General features: G+C 42.5%; 2 long non-coding RNA genes and 1 pseudogene across 5 annotated transcripts in view; 2 read left to right on the top strand and 1 right to left on the bottom strand.

Moving 5' to 3' along the window:
• Positions 1–18,313, bottom strand: part of LOC143689041 (uncharacterized) — a 78,219-nt gene extending 59,906 nt beyond the window's left edge. For both annotated transcript variants that reach the window (XR_013178483.1, XR_013178482.1), the window contains exons 1-3: positions 18,082–18,313; positions 8,785–8,959; positions 8,158–8,376 (exon numbers count right to left, since the gene is read on the bottom strand). This is a non-coding gene — a long non-coding RNA (uncharacterized LOC143689041). The remainder of the gene's footprint in view (positions 1–8,157; positions 8,377–8,784; positions 8,960–18,081) is intronic.
• Positions 1–24,757, top strand: part of LOC143689042 (uncharacterized) — a 56,074-nt gene that overhangs the window by 4,737 nt on the left and 26,580 nt on the right. For 2 of the 3 annotated variants that reach the window (XR_013178486.1, XR_013178484.1), the window contains exon 2: positions 16,369–16,461. This is a non-coding gene — a long non-coding RNA (uncharacterized LOC143689042). Of the gene's footprint in view, positions 1–16,368; positions 16,462–18,199; positions 18,280–24,757 lie in introns of those variants that run through there. The other variant, XR_013178485.1, reaches the window with a different exon arrangement.
• On the top strand, positions 19,825–21,092 carry LOC143685753 (adaptin ear-binding coat-associated protein 1 pseudogene; annotated as a pseudogene).

The following is a 24,757-nucleotide window of genomic DNA, read 5'->3' as shown; positions in this document are numbered from 1 at the left end:
TAGCTCTTTGAGCCTCAGTTTCCTCAACTGTAAAATGGGCATCATGTTTCCTCCTTCCCTGAGTTTCTTAAGGAGCCAACAAATAATGGAGATAGATGGCCCCATCCAGTGCCTGGCGCATAGTAGGGACTCAATAAATGTTACCTGACTCAGGACCCAGTTCTCAGCAGGGATATTCCAGGTAAGGGCCAAAAATAGCAGCATCTCACACCCTGCCTCCCTTTCCCACCTCACATGCACACACACAGAAACCCACATATACACACTTATACGTATGCACACTGCCTATGGCAGCTTCTCAGATTAAGACGGCTTTGGAAACTAGATATTAAACTTAAAGATGTTCTTGTCATTTTCTCTCCTTACTAAAATGTCCTGGTACCCATAATGACCCATCTGTGAAGGCTTGGACTGCACCAATCAGAAGGTGCTCAGGGCCCAGACTCGAGGGGAAAGCGACCTGTGCCTGGTGTCCCTGGCCTGGATATGGGTGGCTTCACCTCCAGGCACTTTCCTTGTTTCACCCGGACTCAGGAACTTTCCAAGCTGAATAGCATCCGTTAACTAAAATCTGCTTATCTTTAGAAATCACTGGGGAGCGTGGCTAGGGCTGCCGGGCTTAGAGGCTGCAGCTCTGACTGGTTTCATCTGACAGCAGTCCCATGAGGGCTGATGGCCAAGATGGACAGTGACCTCAGCGAGCACACGGCAGCGGAGCTGTGCGGCTACCAACAAGTCCCCAAAGCCCCGGTGCCAGCTGTCATTTCTCCGCTGGGAAATGTGAACATGAGCTAGAAAGCTGTCAGTGGAGGGAATTCACTACAGCGGGTTGGAAACTCAGACACCCGTGCGCAGAGCTGAGACCTATTCCCATCCTTTTGGTTCAGTCCCCAAAGTCTCTCTCACGCCACCCCTTCTTTCCATCTCCCCAGCCCAAAGCTAAGCCCCATTCTGTCTCAGCCATACTCCTGAAATTGCCTCCTAACCTGTCTTCCTCCAAAATCCCTTCTTGCCCTGCCGGCTACACCTGCTTCCCCGTATTTCCTCCATGAGATTCTCCGAACTTTGCGGTTTGCCCTGCCTGGAATGTTCTGTACCTCCTCTTCACCTGGCTAAATCCTACTCATGCTTCAGACCCCCAGTCCAATGTCACTTCTTCAGGGCTCCTTGGGCCTTTGGCATTTTCTCTCCCAGTAATCGTCACAGTTTGAGAGTATCTATTTATCTGTTTGTTTGCATATCTGTTCTCCTTCACTAACAGACTCTAGACCCCATGATCCCAGAATCTCTCTTTCGTTCACTACTCCATTCCCAAAGCCCAGCATGACAATGGTAAAAATAATATATTTTTGAGTGTTAATAGGATCAGATGAAATAAAGGCCATGAAAGGGTTTTATAAACTCTAAAAGCCCTGAAGAATTCATGGGATCTGGACTAAAGGAAGGTGGAGAGTAATGCAAGTGTGCAAAGCTTGCATCAGATGCAATCCATGTGCACACATACACTAGCAGTTGCAGTCTGCCACTTTGAATACCTACAGGTGGCACACGCACCCACCTTTGCCCTAGTAAGAAAGCTTTTGTAACCAAGGAAACATCCCTAGTTCTTAGCCTTAAAAAAGTACCAGGGAGATCTCTCAGCAAAAGTTTAAGAACAAAGACAAATTGTTCCTCTTGAGTTGCCTTGGAGGGTACCTGTCAATCTTAACACCCCCAGCTCCCTGTCTACATGTAGTGCCAACCACGGTTTCTTGACACCAGCCCACCCAATTCTCCCTGTTACCCGATGTCCACCCAACAGCAAACTTTCCCTCCTCCTTGTTGCAAGCCGCTAGGGGAACAATTCTATCACAGGTCCAAACTGACCAGGGAAATAGTGGGCAAGGACAATTTTTGCATGTAGTCCTAGGAATGCAGATTTCATGCACATGAGAAAAACAAACTAGTCAAAGTCTCTAGGGTGAGGGTGTCCACCCTCCACCTCCCCAGATCAGAGTCTAGTACGGCAGTCAACACCAGCAGTGATAGTAGGGAAGGCAGAACTCATCCATCAAGGCCACAGTGGGGTCTTTATCTCCCTTGGATTGGTAAAAGGGAATGTCCCTTTCCTATTCCAGCTGTCTTCCCCAGACATTTCTAGTCCCTTGCCCCAGACTCCTCCCCATAGAGGCTCAGTGAGTTTGCTGGTTAGTGGACAATAGCCACGGGAGCATATTTCTTGATAGGGAGGGGCTAAGTGAGGATCAGTTGATCCCTTTCTCCTTCCTTCTCCACCCAGATCTCTGGGCAGCAGTGCTCTAAGAAAGTGTAGGTGCTCTGCACACACAGCATTTATCTTGGGTAGACTAGGCTGTGGATCGGGAGCAAGCCACTGTGGCTCTCACTCTGTACTACCATCTCCACCCATCCTCATTACTAAGGAAGTTGGCATCTTGGTCTCCATATCTTAGTCATTTGTGTGATTTCTCAGTTGGTTCATAACCTGCCAGAGACTAGAGGTGCTTTTTACTGGCCCTCCCAGTGAGGCTGAGATAATATTCTATCCTCGCTCCTAGTTATTTATTGCTTTCACTGTAAAAGGATTATACATCTCTGATCACTTCCGTGTAACTTGTGGGGTCTGCCTGGGAAGTGACAATACTTCCCTGTGCATTGTCACCAGGTTTGGCTGTGGCACTTGCATAAGCCAACAATACGCAAATAGTATTGACATGACACATGCCAACCTCGGTAGAAACTTGAACCTCATGGTTACAGCAGCTTTCTTGCACTTTCTGCTCTGCTCTGAGAAGAGCACACCACAAACAGAGCTGCTCCTTCCGCCTGGATCCTGGCTGAAGAACGAAGACAACACACGGATCAGAGCCGACATGTAATGTAAGTGAGAAATAGGCCTTTAGGGTTGTAAGTCATTGTGATTGGGATTTTGAGGTTTGTAACTGAAATATAACAAGCACAGTTGGACTAAATAGACCCCCAATGTGATGAGCAGACAGTGTGGCTGTAACCGGTGTCCTTTTGGCCAAAGGTAATATATCCCCAGTTGTTTAAATGGTCCTTGGTGGATGGTTGGAACTTTACTTTTGCTTGAAGCAAACCCAACAAGAAGAAGTCAACCCACATGATCTGGTGGACAGAGAACGGGTCAAAAACAGAAGCCAGAACTTAATCCCTCAGTGGCCTGGTTTGCCAGTCCAGGCCTTCCAAGAAGCAGGTACCAAGAAGGGATTAGGTGCACAGGAGATTCCTTTCCAGTGAAGGATAAAGGAGGAAGGAGCAGGAGTGGCCTGGAAGAGGCTTCAGTCTGTGCTGCAAGTTCGACACCTGTGAAAGGAGAAAGGGGATGAAGGATTGGGAGGAGGCCACAGCTCAGTTCGGAAACAGTTTCCACCAAGACAATGGAGAGATCGAAAGGGAAAGCTGTTTGCCAGAAGAATTTCGCATTGAGATTGGCTGGGAGCAGCTTGAAGTAGCACGAATGTGGCAGCAGCTGGAGGCTGGGGGTCACCTATGCTCCCTGCCAGTTTCTCTTGAAGGAACTCCTAGTGGTGAATTTCTGTGACTGCCACACCTGGCATGAGCTAGAAGAGGAGGTCTGTGCTGTACAGTAAAGACCACTCTAGGAGACCTGAACAGATACAAAACAACGGATCAGATGAGGGATATATTAGAGATAAAACCAAATGGCATGACCTTCCCCCTTTAACACGTGATCGACTCTCAACAACCAAAGTATATGTCTATTTCTATAAAATACTTGAGGTCCACATGATTCCATTATACGTACAAACAATTATTAACAGACTGTTGTCGAGGATGGGCCATGGTGGCTCAGTGGCAGAGTTCTCGCCTGCCATGCCGGAGACCCGTGTTCGATTCCTGGTGCCTGCCCATGCAAAAAAAAAAAAGAGAGAGAGAGACTGTCGTTGAAGCTAGAGATGGGTGAACCATTAGCTAATGAGGTTGAATTCCAATGTAAGGGAATAGATAGGAGTGAAGGTGATTCTCTAGTAGGTCTAGAAGTAATACTACCATATTGACGATGAACAAGAATGAAAGGGTATGTATACACCTATGTGTCCCACTGATTAACACTAGAAATATTAATGAGTTCTCATAAGAAGTACTTCAAAGATATGATTCTTGTAGAAAGAGTATTTAAGTCCAGGGTACAGGGGGAAAACTGCTATGAGCTAGGTTCAAAAGGAAACCATCAGCACTACCACAGCAACAGCAGAGGTAAATAATGGGGGGAGGGACAAGAGTTAAGAGGAGGTTTAGATTTCCTATTTGAAGAAAGTGTGTTTATTGGTTTTCTATTTCTTGGGAACAATGGAATGATCTAAAATTGAGAATGTTAATGGACTGTGTACTTTGGGCCCTCTACATGATGCCCGATGAATGCAGGTGGCTGAAGGATGCACTGGTGGAGAAGTAGATTGGTGAACGATGGTGTATACTTATGAATGAAGATTGTGCTGCTACAAAAAGGAACAATGTCGTGAGGCATGCAACTATGTGAATGAACATGTGGGGCATTTGGTGAGACAAAATAAGCCAGAAACAAAAAAAAACAACAATGGTATCGTCATCTTTAGAAAATGCGTATAAAAAAATAGGCACCTACATTGTAAGCTTTTAGAGCAGACACATTAAGTCCAGAATGATTGTTATTTCTGGATTTTGAGAGACTGTTATATATATATAACCTGATATTTAGAGATAAGAATGAAGCCAAACAGATTGGGATTAAAGTAATTCAGAACATAGGGGTAAGGAAGACAGTGTCTATATTTTAGAATTACACATACTCTTTGAGACCAATAGAAGAAAGGTTTATTTGATCTGGAACTGAAATTTTCTGTAGTGCATGATCTAATTCAACCTATCTGTATAGCTCCTTTAAACAATTGAAACACAGGAAGCAGAGAATAAGAAAGATTTCCTTTAATCCTGTATAGATTATTGTAGTGCCTGGAAACATCCTAGAGTATATTAAGCAGATAATCAAAAAGTATTGGCAAAGTCCCCTGAGGGAGGGAGAAAGAATATGTAACTATTAAACCTTACCATCAGGGAATCCCCTGATACTGTGTCAAACTTTAGGGACACCCAAATCAATAGGCCAGGCCCTCGATCATGAGGCTTATTTTTGTGAAGCTTATGTAGGTAGTGGAGAAGCTTAGATGACTTATAGGCTTGCCCAAGTGTTACTTCTGGAGGACCTCTGTTGTCACTCAGATGTGTCCTCAGTCCCTCTAAGCCCAATTCTGCAAGTGAAATTATTGCCCTCCGCCCTACGTGGGACATGACATCCAGGAATGAAAGTCTTCCTGACAACGTGGGCGATGACTCCCAGGGATGAATCCAGACCTGGCACCATGGGATCAACAATTCCATCCTGACCAAAAGGGGAAAAAGAAGTATAACTAATAAAGTATCAGTGGCTGAGAGAGTTCAAATAGAGTCGAGAGGCTACTCTGGAGGTTGCTCTTATGCAAGCTTCAGGTAGACCTTGCTACCTATCATAACCTGCCAATCCCCCGCCAGCACCATTCCAGCCAATCCTAAAGAACACCTAGGGCAATTCGTAAGGTTCCACAAGGGTCCCAGGCACTAGAGTAACTTTCCAGAAACCTACAATCTCTAGATGGGTCCCTGGTCCAGATAAGTCCTGAAACCTAGCCCAGCCCCTCCAGCGTCAGCTGGTTCCATCTGCCTAACCTGTATTAGTGACAGACCCTTCCAATATGAAAAATTTAGAATTGCCATAGCCCAAACAGCCCGAAAGACTGTATGGAAAGATCGAAGGTGATGGAGGAGTTATACATAGAAGATAGGACTTAACAAATGAATATGAATGCTGAATCATTAAATTGATATCTCTTTTAGTCTACAGTATTTTAGAGCAGCTAAAAGTAAAAACTTAAAATAGTGAAATTGTAACCCATGTCAAAGTCTGAAATAGGTTTCACATATGTTTTCACAACTAATTGTGGTGCTGTGCCTTGAAATTTATAGCTTTTTTGTATGTATGTTATTGTTTACCAAAAAAAGAAGGAAAAAAGTCAATTGTGATGATAAAAAAGTATTTAAGCCCTCTAGCTTACTATATTCTGAAACAGCTAGAAGGAAAAATAGGAGAGGATTGTATGGTAGCCGATGACAAACTCTGGGATCTGTCCTGTAACCCCTTGTTGAAGAGTGCTTTGAAAAGTATTGCTTTTTTATTTCTTTGCTTTGTATACATGTTATACAGTATAATAAAAAAAGTTAAAAAAAAAAAAAAAGAGAGACTGTTGCTCCTTCAAAGAGAAGGAGTGGTGAGTCAAGCCACTCACTCAAGATTGAGTGATCACGTAATTCCAGCACAGCCTCACACTATCTTCCCAGGAGACATATACACTTCTTCAAAAAAAAGGCCTGAACTTGACCACTCCTGCCCACACACGAGCACCCTCTTGAGGAGGTATCCATCTAGAGTCCACATAGGGTCACAAAGCCACAGAGGTGAGGGCAGAATCATCTACTCCCCCCTCATTTCGCAGAGAAGAAAAATGTCCCCACCCTCAGGGCCACACAATGGAGTGGGAACGAGACCCCAGATGTCCACGTCTGTCCAGAGCTACAGTAGGAAACCGACATCTCCAGATGCTGCTTGTGCCGTGGGTTCTTCCATCCACCCAACAAGCGCTGGTGGGCATCCGCCACGCGCCCACCATTGAGCTCGCTGGGAATAAGGATGCGAGCCAGGAGCCCCGAGAGCCCTCCCTCATGGAACGGGCTTCTTCAAAGCCTTCCCAGTAGAGGCTCAGAAATGCGGCTCCAGGATTTCCTGGCTTGGTTCTGAGTCCGCGGGGGTAAAGCGCACCCTCCCCTGCTGTGTGTGCTCCTGATTTCTTTTCTCGTGTCAGCGAGGTCAATTACACTCCCGCAGTTTTGCAGTAAAGCGTTTCAGAACTCTGGAGTCGCTGCTCTCATTAATTACTGTATCAGCTGTTTTACATAGCCTAATTATCTCCCCATGGCAGAGACAATGGCCTTTTTAAACATTTTTTTCCCTGAGTCTTTCTTTTAAAATAGAAGATATGAATATGTATGTGTTTTCAAGACTTTTTCAGAATTTAAACAGAACTTGGGCGCCACCTGCTGCTTAAAATGAAAATAATCTGCATTGATTCCTACAGTCTCAACTTTCTTTGAATATGTCACTACTAACAACATTGAGCAATAAAAATAATAAAGTAGTGATAATGTTTTTTGTTTTTTAACATGGGCAGGCACCGGGAATCGAACCGGGTCCTCTGGCAAGAATGCTTGCCTGCTGAGCCACTGTGGCCCGCCCAAGTGATAATGTTTTAAAATATTTAAAAGTTAAAAATAGAATTTAAGTACCTACTTCATTCCTCTGCCAGATGTTTTAATCCTCATAGCATAATTAATCTAAGAACATTGATTATCAATCAGCATCACAGCTAACACTTGGTGAGAACTTGTTATAGGCGTTATCTCATTAAATCCTCACCACAATCCTATTTTGGGGGTTCTGCTATGTGCACTTTACAAATCAGGGAAAATGAGGCACAAGAGCAGTGTGACCTGCCCTGGAAGTAGGTGGCACAGCTGGGGTTTGAACTCCCGGGAGTTCACTTTCATTGGCCTTCTACATAGCACAAGTGTCATACAATAAGCTTAGCAGAAGGAGACAGAGAGGGAGACGTATCTAAAGTGCATAGAAAATGTCACTGCGAAGCACACAGAGGCACATCACCTGGGGCAGTCCCTCAACTGCCCTGGATGCTACGTCATCACCCCACGTTACAGGTGAGCAACTGAACTGCAAGAGGCTAAGAGGCCTAGCCAAGAAATACACAGAGAAGCAACAGGGCTTGAGCCTGCGTCTGCTGACTCTCATTCCAGGTTATAGCCACCATGCGGTACTGCCCTAACGAGCCCTCACAGGTGATAAAGAAGACATCTGCATCAGACTTCCATCCTCTGCTCCCCAGAGTCCAGGAGACCCATACTCGGTCTCAGAAGACAGATATGAAAACTCTTTGCTTTATGAAGGTCCTCAGGGAGAGGATCCGACAAACTGGACCTGGCCCCTGCAGTGACGGCCCTTCTCCCCTTCTACCCACGCACTTCCTTTCTCACCTTCCTCCCTGCGGCTCTCCTCAGTGAGGACGTAAGCAAAGGTGTCAGCGGATGGATTCTAGTAGATTCTGGGTGGATTCTAGTAGGTTCTGGAATCTTCCTTACAGATGGCTAGCCCATCTACTCTGCCCCTTCTTCTCACCTTCCTCCATGCTGCATCTGGAACGTGGAGGTGTCTGCTGAAGCTCCATCCTGGGCCATAAGGATAGCGGCTGCAGCCTTAGGGATAGGGAGAGTGGAGTGGGATATCATGAATACTTCCTGCAAAAAATATTCTCAAAGCACCTACTATGTGCCAAGTACTTGGGCTACAAAGGAGATAAGGGATAGCCCTGCCCTCAGGTAGCTCCCGGTCTGAGAGGAGACAGACAAAGGCAACACCTTGGGTCTGTGAATAACTGAGATGTTTAAAGAGCTACAGGAACCTAAGAGTGGAAAAGGGCACACATTCTGGTAAGGGACAGCAGGGCAGATTTGGGGAAGGTTTCTTAGAGGAGGCATTTGAGCTGGGTCTTAATGGATAACTGGGGGTTATCCAGGCAGTAAGGGGTGAGGAAAGCACAAAGGGTAAAGAAAAGCAAGTCAATAGTGCTGGAAACCCAGACCAGGGATCCAGCAGGGGCCTACCTGTCCAGACCACTGAGGAACTCCTGGAGACGATGACCCTCCCAGGTGAATCTTCCAATCTTCAGCACCCCCAGTTTCACTTTCCAGGGTAATGGTTGCAGGTGGCCCAGTGGTTTTTAACAGGGGCCGTGTCTGTATTTCATGTCATTGCTGATGATTAACGAAACAGTATGGGCTTAATGGAAGGAACATAAAAAAATATCAAAGCAGGAAGAGGGAGATGGGGTCAAGCAAAAGAGAAGCAAGCACCACTGATTCCACGTTTGGAGACAAAGCAAGGGCCACGCCTGCTACCTTCTTGCCTACCCACCTCAATGAAGCGAGACACACAGCCCCACATCTACGTGAACTCCAGGGACCGGGTGGAGTTCATAGAGCCTCCCCAGATGTCCATGCCCCTTCGTCTACACCAGAACAGAAACAACCCCTTTACAGAGGCGTTGCTCTGAGGAGGAGGCATCCACTCCTGACCCAAGACCTCCCATTTTAGCATGAGGACATGTCCCTTCAGCCCCCTAGCTGTCCTGTGCTAGGGGCCAGGGGAGATAGAGTAAAACGTGAGGCATGGCTGTGACCCTGGATGACAAGGGCGTTGAAGGCATACATTCCTGCTGTATACCAGGCACTGTACATGTGCCAGACGCCTGACATGATTCATCACATTTAATCCTCACAGCTCTGATGGTGTCGATACTATTAGATATATATCAAAGATCCCAGAGCTGGCAATAAGAGGGTTCCACCCCAAAATTTTCCACTACCCCAGAGACCACCATCGTGGATACGGCAGCATCCTGGGCCCCAGCCCAGACCAACTGGGTCAGAATCTGAGGGCAGGCCCAGCGGTGTGCTTTTAAGCACCCATTCCCATTTCCCCTGTGATTACTGGGATTGGTAAAGTTTGAAAGCGCTGCTCTTTATCAGGTGGCCGCTAATTGGGAATTAAGACCTTTATGTCCCAAAGTCCGATAATACTAGGCAACGACCAGAGGCTGCCACAGGAGCCCACGTGGCACGGGAGGCCAAAGTCCTGGGGATTAAAAGGCCTCTGGAGCCCGGCTGCTTGAATTTGAAGACTGACTCTGCCACATACCAGCTGTGTGGCCTTGAATGTGTCACATAGCCTCACTGGGCCTCAGCTACCTCGTCTGAAAAGTTGGAGTCAAAATAGTGCACACCGATTGTGGGAAGATGGTGGGAAGATGTTGCAGTGGGGAGCCACAGGATTCAGTCCTTACCAGAACAACTATTAAACAGGCAGGAACTATCTGTAGCAACTATTTTAAAACTCTGGAGTCCAGTAGAACATTGTACAGCATGCAGGGAAGAAATGGGGGAAGAGGCTGGTAAATTACAGCAAAGAACAGTAAACCGCTCTCTCGGCAAGGCAGCTACCAGTGTCCATTCCCCCTCTCCTGGCCTGCGGCAGAGTTCAGCCCTGGACTAGCTCACCAATTCAGTATTGGTAGGTGGGATCTTTAGATTAAGTTGTTTCCGTGGAGATGTGACCCAACCCGTTGTGGGTGGGACTTTTTGATTAGGTGGTTTCCGTGGAGATGCATCTCCACCCATTCAAAGTGGAGTTGCTTACTGGAATCCTTTAAGAGGGAACCATCTTGGAAAAAAGCTTTGGCGCCCACACAGCCAGAGACCTTTGGGATAAAGAAGGAAACTGCCCTTGGGGAGGCCTCATGGAACAAGAAGCTGGGAGACTTTTCTACGGATATTTCTCATCAAGTGGAGAAAGTTCTCTTCTAATTCTAGTTTGTTGAGTTTTATTATGAGAGTGTGTTGAATTTTGTAAATGATTTCTCTGCATCCATTGAAATGACCATGGGCTCCCTGCCCCCACCCCACCCCCTTTATTCTACTGGTTTGATGTGTTGCGCTAATTGATTTTCATATGTTGAACCAAAAGTGAATTCCTGGAATGAACCACACTTGGGTCATGCTATATAATCCTGTTTATAAGCTGCTGGATTCAGTTTGATAGTATTTTGTTGAGGATTTCTGCATTTATATTTATAAAGGATGCTAATCTGAAGTTTTCTTTTTGCGTGTGTGGTGTCTTCTGGTTTGGGTGTCAGGGTGGTGCTGGCCTCATTGGATGAGTTATGAAGCGAAGTATTCCCTCCTCTATGTTTTATTTTGCCGAAGCTTATGAAGAACTGGTGTTCTTTAAACACGTGATAGAATGTTTCAGTGTTCTTTAAATGTTTGGTGGAGTTCACTAATGAGGTCATCTGGTCTTGGACTTCTCTTGGTGGGAAGTTCTTTAATTACTAAATTAATCTCTCTTTAATTACTAAATTAATCTCTTTAGTTTTTATAGATATATTTTGATTTTCTATTTCTTTTTGAGTCAGTTTTGGTGGTTTATATCTTTCTAGAAATTTGTTCATTTCAACTAGGTTGTGTAATTATTTGGCATTCACAGTTTTCCTTATAATCCTTTTTATTTCTATAAGGTCAGTGGTCTTGCTCCCTCTTTCATTTCTAATTTTAGTTTAATCTGTTTTTGTTGGTCAGTCTGGCTAGGATCCTGTCAATCTTGTTGATTTATTTTTCGGGGACCCAATTTATGGTTTTGCTGATTATCTCTATTGTTTTTCTATTTTATATTTATGCTCTGGTCTTTACTGTTTCCTTCTTTCTCCTTGCTTTCAGTTTAGTTTGCTCTTTTTTTCTAATTTCTTAAGGAGAAGTGTTCGTTCATTGATTTGAGATCCTCTTTTTCATTATAGATATTTACAGGTATAATTTTTCAAAAAGGACTACTTACTCTCCACCTCCTAAATTTTAGTATGTTATATTTTTGCCTCCGTTACTCTCACAGTATTTTCTAACTTCACTTGTGATTTCCTCTTTGATCCCTTGGTAATTTAATGGTGTATTGTTGTTTTATTTCCACATATATATGGATTTCCTTGCTAATTTCCTTTTTTTTTTTCACTGTAAGCTAATTTCCTTTTGTTATCAATTTCTAATTTCCTTCCATTGTGGTTAGAAACACACTTTGTTTTCATTCAAGCCTTTTGAATGTAGAGGCGTGTTTTGTGGTCTAACATAAGGTCTATTCTGGAAAGTGTTCCAGGTACACATAAGAATTGTGTGCATTCTGCTGCTGGGAATGAAGCGTTCTATGTACCTCAGTTCTGGTTGGTCTATACTGTTATTCCAGTCTTCTATTCTTGCTGATATTCTGTCGGTTGTCCTATCTATTATTGAAGGTGAGATATAGACGTCTCCAAACATTGTTGAATTTCTCATTTTTTCCTTCAATTCCCTCAGATTCTTCCTCATAAATTTTTGGGCTCTGCCATTAGGCGCTGCAGTGGTTTGAACCTGCATGTTTCCAAAAACATGCTCTTAATCTTAATCCATTCCTGTGGGTGTGAACCCATTATAAATAGGACCCTTTGATGAGGTTGCTTCAGTTAAGGCACGGCCCACCTAAGTCAGGATAGGTCTTAATCCTATTACTGAGTCCTTTGTAAGCAGAAGAAATTCAGACAGAAAAAAAAAAGCCAGTGGGAGAAGCCAGCAGCTGAACTTCAACAGAACCTGGAAGAGAACAGGAGATGCTGCTATGTGCCTTGCCCTGTGACAAACTAAGGACCAAAGATCACCAGCAGCCAGTTCCAGAATGCCGTAGTCTTTGTGGAGAAAGCATTACCTGGATAATGCATTGATTTGGACTTTTCCCCAGGCTCAAACAGTGAGCAAATAAATTACCATTGTTTAACTAGGAAAAAAAAAAAAAGAAGCTAGGAGAGAAAGCTAGCAGATGTCGCCATGTGCCTGTCCAACTGACAGAGGTGTTCCAGACAGCATCAGCCTTTTTTGAGTGAAGGTAACCTCTTGTTGTTGCCTTAATTTGGATATTTTCATTGCCTTAGAACTGTAAACTTGCAATTTAATAAATTCCCTCTTTAAAAGCCGTTCCATTTCTGATATATTGCATTCTGGTAGCTTTAGCAAACCAAAACAAGTGGTACATGAAGAAAGAATACACCCTAGTGTAAACTATGTAGTATAGTTAGTAGTGCAATTATAATATTCCTTCATCATATGTAACATAGGTGCCACACTAAGGCAGTGTTAATAAATGGGGAAGGGGGGAGTTTGGGAACACTGTATTCTTTATATAATTTTGCCATAAATCTACAACCTCTCTAATTAAAACTTTTTTAAAAAATTGATTAAAAGTGGAAAGAACAATATACCTATACTGACTCAAGAAGAAATAGATCTCAATACACTAATAATTAGCAAAAAGATTAAATCAGTAATCAAAATCCTCTCAACAATGAAAAGCCAAGGACCAGATGGCTTCACATGGGAATTTTACCAAATCTTCCAAGAAAACTTAGCAGCAATCCTGCTTAAACTCTTCCAAAAAATAAAGAGGAGAGAGCACTCCTTAATTCATCCTGTGTGGCCAACATCACCCTTATACCAAAGGCAGATAAAAATAACACAAGTAAGAAATTTCAGAGCAATATCTTTTATGAATATGGATGCAAAAATCCTCAACAAAATATCAGCAAACTGAATCCAGCAACACATTAAAAGAATTATACACCAGGATCTGTGAGGTCTATTAAGGGGATTCAACATAAGAAAATCAATTAATTAATTGATTAATTAATACTTAATATTATCAGAATGAAGGGGGAAAACTACATGATCAATTGATGGAGAAAAGGCATTTGAAAAAACGAGCACTCCTTGTTGCTAAAAACACTTAGAAAACTAGAAATAGAAGGAAACTTCCTCTACATGTAAAGGGCATATGTGATAAATCCACAGCTAACGTCTTACTTAATGATAAGAAACTGAAATCTTCCCTCTAAGATCAGGAACAAGACAAGGATGTCCACTGTCACCACTGCCATTCAACATTGTACTAGAAGTTCTTGCCAGTGCAATTAAGCAAGAAAAAAACATTAAAAGAATCCAAATTGGAAAAGAAGAAGTAAAATTTTCCTTAAATTTGCAGATGACATGATCCTGTATACAAAACATCCTGAAAAATCCACAACAAAACTTCTAGAGCTAATAAATGGATTCAGCAAAGTGGTGGGATACAAGATCAATACCCACAAATCAGGAGTGTTTCTATATATAAGCAATGAACAATTGGAAGAAGAAATCAAGAAAAAAATTCTATTTACAATAAAAACTAAAAGAATCAGATATCTAGGAATAAATCTAACCTATGATGTAAAGCACTTACACACAGAAAACTACAAAACATTGCTAAAAGAAATCAAAGAAGACCTAATAATAATAAATGGAAGGTCATTCTGTGTTCACAGACTGAAGACTAAATATCATTAAGATGTTAGGTCCATCCAAAGCAATTTATAGATTCAATGCATTTCCAATCAAAATTCCAACAATCTTCTTTGCAGAAATGGAAAAGCCAATCCTCAAATTTAGCATGGAAGGGTAAGGGGCCCCAAATAGCCAAAAACATTTTGAAAAAGAAAACTGCAGTTAGAGGACTCACACTTCCAAACTTATCACAAACCCCAGGAATCAAAACAGCATGGTACTGGCACAACGACAGGCATATAGACCAATGGAATTGAATTGAGAGGTCAAAAATCAACCCTCACGTTTATAGCCAAGTGATTTTTGACAAGGTGCCAAAGACCACTCAATTGGGAAAGAGTAGTCTCTTCCACAAATGGAGCTGGTAAAAATCAACTAAAAATGTATCAAGACCTACATATAAGATCCATAACTATCAAAGTCCTAGAAGAAAATGCAGGAAAGCACCTTCATTTGTGTTAAGCAATCGTTTCTTACACTTTATTTCCAAAGTACAAGCAACAAAAGAAAAAACAGACAAATGGGGCTTCCTCAAAATTTAAAACTTCTGTGCTTCAAAGCTTTGTCATGAAAGTAAAATGACAACCTACACACTGGGAGAAAATACTTGGAAACTACATATTTGATAAGGGTTTAATATCTAGAATATATAAAGAAATCTTTCAACTTAAGAACAAAAAGACAATCCAATTTTTTAAATGGGCTATTAGGGAAATGTAAATCAAACCACAATGAGATAGCGCACATCTACTAGAATGGCTGTTATTAAACACACACACACAGAAAAATACAAGTGAGGAACACTCATTCACTACTGGTGGGAGTGTAAAATGGTTCAGCTGCTGTGGAAGACAGTTTGATGGTTCCTCGGGAAGCTGTATAGAATTGTTGTGTGATCCAGCAATCTTATTACTAGGCATATACACGGAAGAACTGAAAGCAGGGACACAAACAGACACTTGCACACCAATGTTCACAGAGGCATTATTCACAATTGCCAAAAAGATGGAAGTAACCCAAGTGTCCATCAACTAATGGATGAATAAACAAAATGTGGCATATACATACAATGGAATATTATTGAGTCATAGAAAGGAATGAAATTCTGATACGTGCAACAACATGAATGAATCTTGAAGACATTATGTTGAGTAAAATAGGGCAAAATTGTCCTGAAAAGGACAAGTAGTGCAAGATCTCGTTGATACAGAATAATTAGAATAAGCAAACTCCTAGAGTTAGAATTACAGTTAGAGTACAGTTTACCTGGGGATGAGGTGGGAGAAGGGAATAGGGAGCTAAGGTTTAAATGTACCAAGGTTCCCTTTTAGAATGATGGAAATGTTTTTGGTAATAAATTGCAGTGATGGTAGCACTATATTGTGAATGAGTTAATAGTACTGAAATATATACCTGAATGTGGTTAAAAGGGGAAATGGTAGATTGTATATATGGTAATAGAATAAAAAAAAAATTTTAACCCCATGAAATTGCACTACACAATTAATGAACTCTAAGGTAAACGGTGGGCTATAGTTAATAGTACAACTATTGAAATGTGCTTTCATCAATTGTATCAACTGTATCATAGCAAAGCAAAGTGTTAATAATAGGATGGTATAAGGCAAGCCTGAATTTTATGCATGATTGTTGTGCAAACCCACAATTTCTCAAATAAAAAAATACTTTAAAAAACAGTACATACCTATAGGATAGTTTGGAGGAGTGAGTTAAATATGTAGAAGTAGGACCTGCTGCAGAGTAAACTTCCGAAATGCTGCTACTGTTGTTGTTGTTATATGATTAAATGTCCAGAATGACACAGGCAAAAGAAGATTAAGGGTCAGAAGTTTAATGACTCAGAACAATGTCACCTGGCCAGGAAGTAGAGGATGCAAGAGCCCAAGCCCATGACCTTCCCACTGCCCTCAGCTCCCATGGCCACCTCCGCCTTGTGTAGATCTGCACCCACAGTGATAGAAAAGCCTCTGAACGTGAACCTGGAGACCTCAGTTGGAGTCTGTGGTCATGATGGCCTAATTGTGAGACTTGAGCAGGAGGAATTGTGATTCTTTGAGCAGGTATCACCTCCTGGAGACTCAGGGCAAACATGATGGCTGTTAACTCTGGAGATCAAAGGGCAGCGTGCTAAAGGATTTGAATGGATGGGGAGAGGAGAGATTAAACAACAGCTCCTTCTTAGTCTCCAGACTGATGCTTATGTCAATGTTTGTTGTTCCTCAGGAAATGTCACCAAGAGCAAGTAACAGGAAGTGAGTCGTGAATCATCCTGCAGGCTGACTTGCAGCCAATACACAAGATCATCAGGATCTTCAGGTGAGGGCTAAGATGCCTAGTTCTTGTTGAAGCTGTCCACTCCTTTCCCCAAGAAGTAAGCTAGGTTTTATTTGGACAGCCACCAGGGGGAGACAAACGGGACTTAACAGCCCTTTTAAAGATTGAAAGGTATTCTTAACTTTCAGCTCCTTGATGATTTGGACAATTTCTCACTGCATTGTTTTCACTCACGCTATTTCCACTAGTTGGAATGCTACCCTCCTGTAGCATTAGCCTGTTATCAGCCCTGCAGCTGACATCTTCCCAGTCAAACTAAACTTAGGCAAGAAGGTGCTAGGTGCCAGAAGAGATAAAATGAAATGTGAACATGGACTCTGGAGGGCAAGGGCATTAAAGGAATGCCTACTGTATACCAGCCATTGTGCCAGATGCCTGACATAAATTATCAAATTTAATCCTCATTTCAAATACAATGGGGCAGGTTTTATATACTCACCGTTCAGGGCTCAGTTCAACAACCCACTTCTTGACCTAAGTACTTCATGTGGATTAGTTCACTCAATTATCAGAACTACCCAATGAAGAGGTCCTACTATTATTCCCATTTCACAGAAGAAGGAACTGAGGCTTAATGTAAGTAAATAATTTGCCCTGGCCAAGAACCAGAGCTAAGAAGGGGGAGGGAAGACCCATGGAGCGTGGCCGTGGAGCCACTGAGGCCCACCTCCCCAACCCCTCCCCGAAGCCTTTGACTCCTGCCCACCCTCTGCTCTCTCTTCTCTGATCCTGATTGGATTAACAACCAAGCCCATAAGGATTTGCTCTTATTTTTTCTCTTTCATACGCAGGTAAATTCAACTCTCCCCACCCCATTCCTTGCAGATCAGGAGCAAAGTTCCTTAAAGGTAGCACCTCTTTCATCCTTCTGTTTTTGTAGCTACCATCCATTGAGTATCTACTGTGTCTAACATTCACAAGGGTACTTTTGCTCTTCAGATCTGTTGTCCATTAATCATCACTTCATGAGGAAGTGAGCATTATTATCCATATTTTATAGACGCAAAGACTAAGGCTCAGAAGTGAAGTGACTCCAGACCAATATCACCTTGCTAGGAGACAGAAGATCAGGACCCATAGCCCGTGACTGCCCACTGCCCTAATCTATTCTATACCCCCACCCACCCCTGCCACCCTGCCTTGCATAGGGGGCACCCAGAGTGAAGGAAGGCCTCTGAACTTGATAATCCCATTTGACAGACAAAGACAATGAAATTTAGACATTTTAAGTAATTTGTTCAAAATCAACTGCTAATAAGTAACAACAACTCCCATCTTTCCTATACACCCTCCCCATGCACCTCTCATTCAGCCCTGGGGCCCACTTAGGAATAGGCACATTTCTTTGACCTGATTGTTCCCTCTTTTTACATTAAATCCCAGTGTTAAATGTGGGCTCTTTCAGTTAGTGCAGTTACCCAAATGTCTTGGGCACCTTCTCGCTATTCTGTGGGTGCCCTGGCCCTGCAGGTGCCATGTCAAGGGTACAGCTAAAGAACCTCACATCCCTAGGCCTGAATCCTGGTTCCACCCATTACCAAGTCCCTTAACCTCTTTCAGCCTCAACTTCCTTATCTGTAAAATGGGCACAATCATACCTACCTCACAGTGGGGATTACATAGGAGAGCTTGGGTACAAAACCCAGCACAGGCCTAGCTGCAGTTGATGCTCATGAAATCCTAGCTTCCTTCCCTTCTCTTCTATCTTCCCCTTCCTTAGGCTAAAAGAGCAACAGCACAGAAGAGCACTCAGCCAATCAGCAGCAGTTGTTTTAACTAGACCTGGAATAGGGGTTGGGGTGTGGGGAGGTACGCCACAGCTTTTCACATAGGAATGCCCTGGAGAGTTTGTCATAAATGAAGATTCTTAGAATCCACCCCTAAAGATTCTGACTCAGTAGAACTGCATTTTTAAGCAGCTCAAAGGGAAGGTTGACACAGGGGGCTCAACAGCGCACCCCCTAAGAAACATGGCCCTCCACCATTCAGGGCTCACCATGTGCTCATAACAGCTCAATATATTTAAGTTTTTTCAGTATTTTATTCCAACTCACATGCTTTTGTAACTTCAATCAATTTTCAAAAGATACTCTAATTCAGTACCATAAATGCAAATACATTTAAAGTAAATATGACATACCAGTTAATGGGAGCACAACTCCCAGAATTACCAGGTTGAAATCCCATCTGCCATGTACCAACCATAAACTTAGCAGGCAGCTTGGAGTCTTTATGTCTCGATATTCCCATGTGTACAAAGGGATAATACGAGTATTTACATCCTAAGGCTGTGGTGATGCCTAAATCCTTTACTATAAAGCACTTCAAACAGGGCCACACACAGTAAGCACTCAGTAAGTGCTAGTTACTGTTATGATAAATGGAAAAATGGGCATCATTTGCTACAAATAGATAATAACCACCAAAAATGCATGCATAGCTATGACAAGTTATTAAAAGTTCATCCATGAAAACCTCCTAAAATTATCTGTGTCCCATCAGCAGTACACATTCCATGCTTAGGCAAACATTGTTCCCAAAAAGTGCCCAGACTGTTTCAAGTGGTGCTGGCACCGGAAAGGCTGACTTGGGAGTTATTTTGGTGTTGCTGTAGACATCATTTTAATGTTCCAGTTAACCTGAGAGCTGAACATGTCTAGGAAAAACTCCCTTGGGAGTACATGTTTTGATTCATTTGGAAGCAGCCAGAAGACTCCCATCCTGGCCAGGGATTAGGAACTGATCCCTCCTCTGTGGGAAACAAAGCAGGTTGCTCAACAGCGGGCTCATTAGCACTTTGTACTTCTTGAGGCTCATTTATCTACAGATCTCAACGTGCCTCAAAACAGTCATTAGTGCTCACACCACCCTGTCGGCTCAGAATCACAATCCCCATTTCGCAGATGAGAAAATTGATAGAAGGGGCTATTAAGTGATTGCACGCTTAAGTGACTGCTCCATTAAGTGGCTGTTGGGCAAACAAGGAGTTATGGTAAGGAGGAAAGTGATGACTCTGGGAGATCCCGGCCTGCAGGTTTACCTCACAAGTCAGGCGTCTACCCTGGGACAAAGGCACACACAGGGGAGAAGGCCGCCTTGTTCCCTTAATTGTTCTCACGACAGGGCGGGAAAAGACAGGAAGGGCATCACAAGAGTCTGCCATGCATAGGGTGTTTCATAAGTTTTTATTAGATTCAAGGGAATTGGGGGTTTTCCAAAAGGAGCCCAAGTTCTTCCCGTCCAGTCCCCCACCAGAGCAGTGAAGGGAATCTCGGCAGGACCCAGAAGACAGGCCAGATCTGGGTGGGAGTTTTATGACCCAAACTGATGAGAGTTGTGTCGATAATGATGGAAAAGGAGGCCAAGAACACAGCAAGCACCAAAGGGCAAAACCAGAAATCACAACAGCTCAGTAGCTGCCGACAGTGAGGAAGGGTCTTTAAAATGTTCACATCTTTTAACCCAACAAATTGACTTTCAGGAGCTTGTCCAAACCAAGTAATAGGAAAATTATATAAAGATATCTACAATGGCATTGTTTACCACAAAGTAACTTATATTTACAATAACTATGAATAATATCAACATTCAATAATGGGGATTGACCTAATGAGATTATGGCACACCTATACAACTCAGTCATTAAAATTAGTTTTAAGAAGATTGAATTATATGAAGAAATGATCATCATAAATTAAATGAAAATTCAGGATACAAAATTATAAACATAATCATAAAGATATCAAAGGATACAGAGTTGATACTTAAAAGAGAATTAGTGGTGGAGAGAAAGCAGAGCAAGATGGTAGCCTGGTCAGAGCAGGAGCCTGACCTGTGTGAAGCCAGACGTCAGCACCTACCATGTTCGCCTTGGGTCTCCAACCACAGCTACAGGGCATCTGACTGGAAATTAGACCAACATGATTGGACTGGTGACCTCAAAAGCACTTCAAAAGGGAAGATTGCCTTTATCAAACTCAAGGATAAGATTTCAGGGGAGTTCTTTGCTCAAGCACCAGCAGATCAATGCCCCGCCATTGCTGAATAGTGTCAGATTCCAGCTGCTTCTTTGTAATTCACATCCAGGATGGCACTGGGCACAGTGCGTTCATTAGCATTGGTTTCAAAGATCAGAGTGGTGCCTTCGAATTTTAATGTCTCCTTGCAAGATCATTTCAAGTGGATAGAGAAGGAATCTGAGCTTTCCAAAGAATCTCAGGAAATGGACACTCATCCTAAGTTAGATCTGGGCTTCAAGGAAGGACAGACCATCAAGTTGAGAATTGGAAGCATCACAAGCAAGAGAGGAGGTGCTTCTAAGCCCAGGACCTCAGGAGCTGAGGGATTAAGCTTACTCCCACCCACACTTGGAGGCAAAGTTACTATCCCCTCACCATCATCCTCAGCTGCCATCAGTAATCATGTCACCCCACCACCCATTCCAAAATCTAATCATGGAGGCAGTGATGCAGATATCCTTTTAGATTTGGGTTCTCCCACCCCTGTCACAACACCAGCACCAGCTCGTTTCTGCAGGCAGTGACTTGGGAGACTTTAGCACTGCATCCAGCTCTGTTTCAAACCAGGCAGCAAAGCCATCAAACTGGGCCTAGTTCTGAAGAGCACTGGCAGGAAGTTAAGGACAGACTTGAAGGATAAAAATGACCCCAAAAGTACCAATCTGTGAGGGAAGTTAGAAACCCCTTCCCTCCCTTAGAACCAAATTACTGGACAATCTTTTTCATAGCTTCTCTGTTGCATACAAGCTGGTTTCATCATACCCCTCTTTGTTATTTGCTGTAAAGCAGAAGAGTATCTGCCCTCTCATGCTCACTATCAAGGGAGAATAATGAATCTTATCATATTGTGGCTGACCATGCAGGACTCAAAAGGCCAGGGTCTATCTGAGGGGAAAATGAACTCTAACATCTATGAAATTCTTCTCCATCTTTTTTCATCTTATTTCAGAATCATCTCATGACTGTGCATGCCTCTTTGTGAAGTCTTTTTTAAGCAACTTCAGGGGAGACAAAAACTTTGAAACTCCCTTCCTCACCAACCCAAGATTCCAAAAATGGACCAACTGACTTCAGTTTTTACGAATTCATAAATTTGATAGAAGTAGATATGGAAAAATATCTATTTCCTGGATCTTGGCTCTATATCCTTCAGGCTTACCCTATTTGGTGAACATCCAGTGTTGCATGCAGCTCTTGAGTGTTTACATGTCTTGAGTGTTTACATGTCTCTTTCTATAATAAGAGGGTTGTGTTGGTAGCACCTCCACTATTTTGTTCTGCTTGTTGGCTAATGCAATATTTTGGCTAGTGGGTGTCTCTTAGATGAAGTAAGGGGCTGTACTCTCCAAGTTAAATTCTAGAGAAGTGTTTATTTTCTTGCAACTTCAGCTATTTGTTGCATTTGAAATATGGCTTTTCTTTTTATAGGACTATTATTTGACCTAAAGTTGAAGGGTTTTGAGTGTTTAGACTGATTTAAAGAGCAGAGAGGTTAAGAGCACTTAACTCATGCTCAATTCCCACATTGCCTTGCTGCCTGGGCATCTCACCCCTTTCCATAGACATTTCTTTTCCAATTCATCTGGCTCTTCAATAGCATGCTGCTACTGCATCTCTCATCATTTATGAAAGAAGTTAGAGAGTCACAGCTTTGGTAGTAAAAGGCTTGCCCAAGGTTGATTCCCATCACCCAGGATATCTCAAAAGCAAGTTGCCCTCCCAACATTTTTCTTTCTCTCTGTCCCTCCATTCCTTAAACAATGCTGTGAACAGAGTCCCTCCTCCCAGATGAATGGGCACTACCTATCTTTGTTACTCGACAATTATAATGAAATGGCAGAAGATAGAATTTCTTCCCTTATTACCTATTTGGATGTGTATATTCTGGTTGAAGGGTGGTCTCATATCTAGCTTCAAATTATATTCTCTTACCTGAAAGGTCTTACCTCTTCTTAACTCTTGTGTCCATTTTCTTTCATTGCCTCCCATTCCAGGCAGCTCTATTTTTGCAGAGCCATGGTAGGATGTTTTAAATTTTAGTGGAAAACATTATAAAGAAAATCTACAGAATCACTAGTCACTAACTACTGGCAACGTATTTCCTCAATCTTCTTCCCTATTGTGTTCTTTGTATTTTCAAGATGATAATATATTGTGTAGTTGAATTGCTGAAAAATTGAAAATGAAGTTTAAAATATACATATATAAAGTGTATGCTGTATTGGTCCAATAATGGTAATTAAAATATGGAAAAAGAAAAAAAAAAGGAGAAGGAGATACCCAAAATATGTAGGTAATCCTATAGAATTCTCTATAAATGTTTCTGTATTTTCTAAAATTTCAACAATAAACATGTGTTTTTAACTTTTTTGTGAATATTGCTGGGCTTTAGTTAGGGACTCTCTCTCCATAAGTGATGGCTATAGGGTTCCAAAACAGATCCATGGGCTAAAAGAAGCAGGGTTATGCCTGTGACCTTGCAACTTCTTGGGACCCAAAAGGCCAAGGTGCTTCCTGCACTATGCATCTGTAAAAGCTATCACAGGGCATAAGAATGAGTCTCTGTCCTCTTATAGGACCCATTTGTATCTCTAATCAGCCACTTACCCACTCGATGACCTTGAACAATGCATTTCACCTGTCTGGCCTCAGGCCCCTCCTCTAAAATGGCAATAAAGCACATGCCTGACAACTTCACAGTGGCATAGACTGAAAAAAAAAAAAGAGGCGTTCAAGTGGTGGGTTGTTATCTCAATAAGGAGGGGATACATAGCATCCTAGAACTTAACTTAGAGAAAAACTTTAGAACCTTCCCTCGGTAGGGACTGCTTGTCCAAATCATGATCCAAAGAACGATTTCAGGGCCCTTGGTAGAATCTGCCTATCCATGTGAACCCTTTCCCTCTGCCATCTAATAAGAATTAATGTTCACAGCTGTGACCCAAGACTCATGTCCAGCTCCTGGAGGACCTTCTACATCATCCAAGAAAGACTCAATGATGTTAGGAGTAGGATGCTTGGAAATGTATAAGTATCCATGTTTGCCATGGTGACTCTCAGAGAGTCAGGATGTTTTAATTAGCTGAACCATCCCATTCCCAGGCTCAACTAGATTGATAAGAGAGCCATTGGTAGCAGGCAGTGGAGCATATTGGTTACTTTGAAGAATATTACCCAGACCCAAAGTTAACACACATCCATGCAATCAGGACCTTTACCTTCCTGTGGAGCCCTTCCTTAGAAAAGATTCACTTTCCTTAGCCTTTTATATTAAATGGCTTCTTCTGATAAAGCGGCCAGTGTATTTCTGACGTGATAGAATCCACACCAATGTGTTCCTTGATAGTCCACACCGCTATGCTCAAGACTAACATTTTCTAAAGAATGAACAACAGAATACTAGCTCCAAGGAACTATGATTACACGTAAAATGAGGATCGTCTTCAAACAGCATTGGGAAATACAACTTTAATGGGCAACATATAACTGTAAATCTCCTAAAGATCACTGTGATAACCATGGGACCATGTAGGACAATTGATCCAGGGAACACATTTTGGCAATACAGCTTGGAAGTCCTATGATTTCTAACGGTGCCCATTAGAAATCTATGCAAAATGCATGATTCTGTACACTTTACATAGGGTGACTCATTTCTTTCTCCAAAAATTCATGAGGTAATTGCTCCTGTTATTCACATTTTTTTTTACAAATAAAGAAACCAATACACACGGTGAAGTTACTAACATTCCCGAAGTCATGTGGGTAGTGTTAGCCCCGGGACTGAATCCAGGTGGTCGGCTCTAGCATGCACTCTTAAGCAATGCATTTTATTGCTTCATACTTAGTAAATATCCACCATGTGTTGGGCATGGGAACTATAAAGACTAAGGCCCAGTCCCTTCAATCACAGACCAAGTCATTTAGCAGAAAGGACAGGCAAGTAACCAACTAACAGTAGCATGTAATAACAACTACGATGGGAATAAGCATAGGGTATTATAGGAGCATATAACAGGCATCAAACTCAGACAAGAAGGTTAAAAATGCTTCCTGGGGGAAGAGGCACCCAACTAAGAGTTGATAAAGAAACTGGAGTCAGCAGAGCAGGTAGGACAGTCTATACAAAGGGAAGTTGTTGAGAGAAGGCATAGTACATTCAGGCAATAACAGAGCATAACGAAAGCTTAAAGGCAATGTGGGAGGAGGAAGAGATGATTCTGAAGATGTAGGAGACTTGAACAGGGACATACAAAGGC

Source organism: Tamandua tetradactyla, chromosome 6 (genome assembly GCF_023851605.1).
Source record: "Tamandua tetradactyla isolate mTamTet1 chromosome 6, mTamTet1.pri, whole genome shotgun sequence".
Lineage (NCBI taxonomy): Eukaryota > Metazoa > Chordata > Mammalia > Pilosa > Myrmecophagidae > Tamandua > Tamandua tetradactyla.
Note: the sequence above shows the minus strand (reverse complement) of the source record. Positions and strands in the feature narration are given on the sequence as shown.